Consider the following 5050-nt stretch of genomic DNA (forward strand, 5'->3'; position numbering starts at 1 on the left):
CTCCCGCGGGGGGCCCGGGCTCGCTGCCGGGTCTCCGCGCGGTCGGGGCTGTGGCTGCCGAGGTTCGAGACGTTTCGCCGCCGCCCCTCGGCCCGACACGCTCCTGCGACGGCGGCGCTGGCCGTGCCCGGCTCGGGGCAGGCGTTGGCCAGCCGGAGAGCGGACCCCTTCTCCGGGAGAGGCCGGAGCGAGGCGGCGAGCGCCGGGGAGCGCGCAGGGAAGGGAGCGGGCAGCCCTGCGCAGGGGGCGAACCCGGGGGCTGCGCCGCGGCTCCGCACTCGCGGCTCCGCCTCAGCCGCCGGCAGCCCCCGCAGAGCCGCCCCCGGCCCCGCACCGCGCCGCGCCGCAGGCAGCCCCCGGCGCCCCGGGAAGCGTTGCGGACCGACGGCTTGCACGTCGGTGGTCAGCAGAAGGCAGCTCTGCGCCTTAAGTGGCAGCGTAGAGGAAAGATGTGTCTGCAGCGAAGCAGCGGAGCGGGTCCGGGGGACAGCGCGTGTCGCAGGCGCTTGGCAGCACACGGCCTCGGGAGGGGGAACAGACGCCATGGGGCAAGCTGGGGCACGAGGTAAGCTCAAGGAGAACCAGTTGGTTAATGGGACCAAACAGAAATTACTTGAACTGTGCATGAACACTTGAGTGAAAGTAAAGACCGCTGTGCCTTTAAATGGGGACGAGGCTCGTAAGACCCAGTGAGGATTAAGTGTGACTAAAGGTCATCGTAAACGGTTTTTCCAGGGGTATAAAGTATTTTCCTGTCGCGAAGAGCTGTGCTAGCTTTGTGGGTTTGCCCCCCAGCTCCCGTCCCCGCAGACACGCGTAGCTGGTCCCTCGGCCGTGCGGGTGCTCGGTCCGTTGCGCGGCGGGCGATGGGATCCGGCCGTTGGACGGCAGCATCAGGTCCCGAGGAGACGGTCGCTGCCAGCCCCGGCCGGGCTCGGCGCTCGGAGGGGCTGCGCGACGTCCCGGTGCGGCAGCGGCCCTTCCCGGGGCTCGCCCCCCGTCTGGGTGCGAGGGGGGTGGCGGCCCGGCGGGTGGCGGGCCTGCCGGGGTGGGAGATGCGGCTCCAGGTGCTTTGGCCGCCGGCCCGGACGGTGCTTTCGCCTCTCGTTACGCGTTCGGGGGAGGCAGGAGGGTCGCCGTTACCGTCAGCGAGCCCGTGCTGCCGCCGCTGCCCGGCGCCGGGGCTGTGTGGCATCCCGGGGTGGCGGGGAGCGGAGCGATGCGCCTCGTCCTTGCAGGGTGCTGAGCTGCCCTTCCCCGGGGCCAGGGCTCGCTGCCGCTTCCAGCTGCACAGGATTTGGTCCCGCAGCCTCAGGGTGAGGGCTGGATTTTCGCGAAACGAGGAGGAGCTGCTGGCACCTTCTGTACTGGCGGGCGGCTTGATTTCTTGCTGTGCTTTTCATAGATTTTTAATAGCCCGGTGGAGTACAAATTGTAAAGGAAACTTGATACGCAGAGTTTTAGAGTTTGAAGAGAGATTATTCACCCTCCAGCTGTCGTGAGGTTTCACCTCTCCTTCCTGGCAGGACTGATCTTCCAGTTAGAAGTGAAACAAGGTCAAACGGTTAAGAAAAAAGGTTTCCTTCTGTCAGGGCGAATCTAAATCAATCAAATTCCCGGGCACCAAAGTGTGCTGTGTAACAAATGTGAGTGCAAAGGTAAGCAGGTAGCTACCGGTAGCAGAAGAGCATGTGCGAGAGAAGTTGTGGGTCTTCTCTCTAAGTTCTAACACCTTGCTCTTTGCGCTGTTCTGCAAATTTGCCTGGATTTTAAGTATGGACAGAAGAGGGAGAGACCGAACATATGCATTTGATTTACTTAATAGAAAATATCTTGGCAGAAAGACATGCTTGTGCTGTGTATTCTGTTAGAGTTTGGCTTTTTAAAATACTCATATGTTCTGTCTAATGAAAAGCTGGTAGTATCTCCCATTCACCTAAGAATATATGTTCAAACATAGCTTGAGGTATGCTGCTAATCACGTTAAGAAAAATGTATAGCTTAATATCAAACTAGCTAAAGTGCAGTCACTGGGGAATATCTCGGTGCTTGTAAACTTTAATTTAAAGAGTGCTATGAGGCTGGATTACCCGATAACCAGAACAATTGAAACAGCAGTATAAACCCTCTTTTTTGAAGGAAGACTGCAGGTCACTTTGAACAGCATAGAATCATAGAATCATTTAGGTTGGAAAAGTCCTGTAAGATCATTGAGTCCAACCATTAACCCAACACTGCCAAGTCCATCACTAAACTGTGTCCCTGAGCACCACATCTACACCTCTTTGAAATGCCTCCGGGGATGGTGAGGCCACCCCGAAACTTCCCTGGGCAGCTGGTTCCAGGCCTTGACAACCCTTTCAGTGAAGAATTTTTTCCTAATGTCCAATCTAAACCTCCCCTGGGGCAACCTGAGGCCGTTTCCTCTTGTCCTATCCCTTGTATCCTTGTTGGATCTGGTAGAAATGATCCCCAAATGGCAGTGTGTAAAGGATTAATTTAAATTCCAGATTCTGGTTGCCTGGCATTAGCAAAAATAAAGCTTTTGTGTTATTTCTCTTAACAGTTAAAAATTAGATGCAGGAAAAATAAAGAGAAACACTAAGTACTGCATTTCCACACACACACACACCCACCCCCCCCCGCCCGCATTTACCTTTTGGTAAAACAGAACTAATTTGCTCTCCTATCTGCTGTGCATCCTGGTGCTGAGCTAATCTTTTCTGTGCCCTAGATTGTTATTAGCCTTGCTTGCTTATTACTGAAAGATTTACTTTCTAGGACTCCTTTTAATTCCATTTGCTCCTACACTGCCTTTTGTCTTAAATGTTATTTTTTTGTAGTGTCCTTTGAAAGATTCTTGGCCTTTTCTAACCTGGGACAAATTTATAGTAGCCTGGTCGAGTTTTCCTAATCGTTAATGATCTTCCCAGCAGGATATGTTCTTTGTCTTCTTCCTAACTTGATTCAGGACACATTCTGTTTTGAAGTGCCCTTACCCTTGAGCCATTGTGCTGGGATTTAGTGGATTGACCCAAACTCTAGTAGATTTTTCTTGAGGCTTTTCTGTGTCACTTTGCACAGCACTGGTAAAATACCTGCTGTCAAAGTGCCTGCATTTTAGTAATAACTCCTTGGCGTTGTTAAAGTAAGTATGTTTAAATTTTCCTTTGGCCGACTCATCTGTTTTAATTCCTTAAGTATTCAGATTTGTTCTGAGACAGGTCGAGGAAAGGAGCACTTGTTCTTTACAGAGGATGAAACAGCAGAAATAAATGTGTAAATAGGCATGACCATTAGGCCATCAGGGGTGTTTCTATGGGTATGCCTGCTATGCCCAGAATGGTGTAAGAACAGTAATCCGCTTTGCAGATTTGGCTGTATGACCATATCACTGTGTTTAGAGGTGCAGGCATCAATAGATGCAAGTGTTTTCACAGAATTAAGAAAACCATCTTGTCCATGCAGTCCAGCCATAAATGATGCAGAGAACAACAAATAATAGAAAAAAAAATGTCTCTTCGGAGGCATATGAGTAAATAGAGTATTCTGTGCTGTCCTGTACACGCATGTGTGTACATGTATTTGTAGCCAGTGAGTCGTGGCTCCTAAGCCTGATTTAAAAACTGAATGAGTTCATTATAATCCCCTCCTCCCCCGCCCTCCCCCCCCCCCCCCCCCAAAAATAAAAATCTCTGAGGAATCAATCTAATCTGCCTTACTAAATGAACATGTGAAAGTGCTTACCAGGGATAAACCTGGGGACTCTACATATTTCTCTCTTTTTCCTCCAACAGAATGAAAACACCTTTGAGACAATAAAGGAGTTGGAAGAGGAGCCAGTGTGTCCCATTCAGTATTCTCTGTGTATCTGCGTGCACCGCTTCCCCTGTTTGGTTTCTGATCGAGACGGGAAGGACAGGGAGGGTGTAAGGACATTGCAACACTCAGAGAGAAGATAGGCTTTTGTGCTGGCTTCAGGCAGTTCTGAGCTCTTTGGGGCTTAAATCTCCCCAGGATGGGTGTGATGTTGTCTACTCCAGGGCAAATGGAGAGGAGGAGGGGCGCCTGGAGGGAGGACCCCTGGCGCAGGGGACACCCTGAGCATCAGAAGTTGTTGGAACCAGTGATGACTAGAGCTGTGACCAGGGGGGACCTCTCAGATTTCTCTGCATGTGGTACCCCAGTTGCTGGGACGTACATGAAGCAGAGGTTGTGCGGTGTGGTGGGAGGGTGACTTGGTTTGCAAAGGGGGAGCTCAGGCCAAGCCCCTGCAAGGCAGGTAGAACTGCAGATCCTCCCTGTGCTTCGTGTTCACCTTGCCTGTGACAACGTGCCGCAGAGAAGCTGAGCACAGCCCTTTGCTGACGCCCAGCAGCTTGTGCTCCCTGCTGTGCCCCTCTGAAATATTTTGGTTGATCGTCATTTCATGGCGAGCTCTGTTGTCCCCACAGCCAGGGCTACTGCAGCAGTAGCAAACCAGGGCTTCTAGTTCCTCCCCGACGCCTGCCTTCCTCCCCCTCTGCATCTCCCCAGCTCTCACAGAGGAGGGGTTGCCAGTGGTGCCTTCTCCAGGCAGGGCACATCTGCAGCTTCCATTGAATACCCTCCTTCCCTTTGAAAGCCCTGCCTCTTTCTGGCGGGTGGGGTTTGCTCATTTCCGTGAGCGCTTTTGCAGGTGGTGGTGACACGGGAAGGAAAGGGACATACAGTGCTGGAGGTAAAGAGCCGCTGCGCGTCTGGTTACACCGTGTTTGTACAGCTGAGGTGGGTACAAATCGGGGGTGGCTTTGCTGGAGAACTTTGCCAGGGCTATAACTGACCGCCTGTTTGGGAGTCCCAGAGCAGCACGTTCGGTAACAGGAGATCGCTGCGCTGCCTGCCCTTGCCGTTGCTGTTGCGCATGCGGCAGTAAACACCTCCTCTGCACAAAACTGAGTCCGGGTAGAGTCCATGGAGACAGTGTTGGTAAGAATCCCAGGTGCTGCAGAAAAGCAGTCTGAGGTCTCAGCTGAGCTGTACTGCTTCAGAAGGGAGATCAGCCATAGAT

The 5050-nt window shown here is 52.9% G+C and overlaps 1 long non-coding RNA gene across 1 annotated transcript; it reads left to right on the top strand.

The window, feature by feature from the left end:
- Window positions 1-478: 478 nt before the first annotated feature.
- On the top strand, window positions 479-3838 carry LOC129783600 (uncharacterized). The gene is made up of 2 exons (XR_008745378.1): window positions 479-565; window positions 3798-3838. It is a non-coding gene; the product is annotated as an uncharacterized LOC129783600 (long non-coding RNA).
- The last annotated feature ends 1212 nt before the right edge of the window (window positions 3839-5050 follow it).

The sequence above is a fragment of the Falco peregrinus genome, unplaced genomic scaffold (genome assembly GCF_023634155.1).
Source record: "Falco peregrinus isolate bFalPer1 unplaced genomic scaffold, bFalPer1.pri scaffold_58, whole genome shotgun sequence".
In the NCBI taxonomy this organism is placed as follows: Eukaryota; Metazoa; Chordata; class Aves; order Falconiformes; family Falconidae; genus Falco; species Falco peregrinus.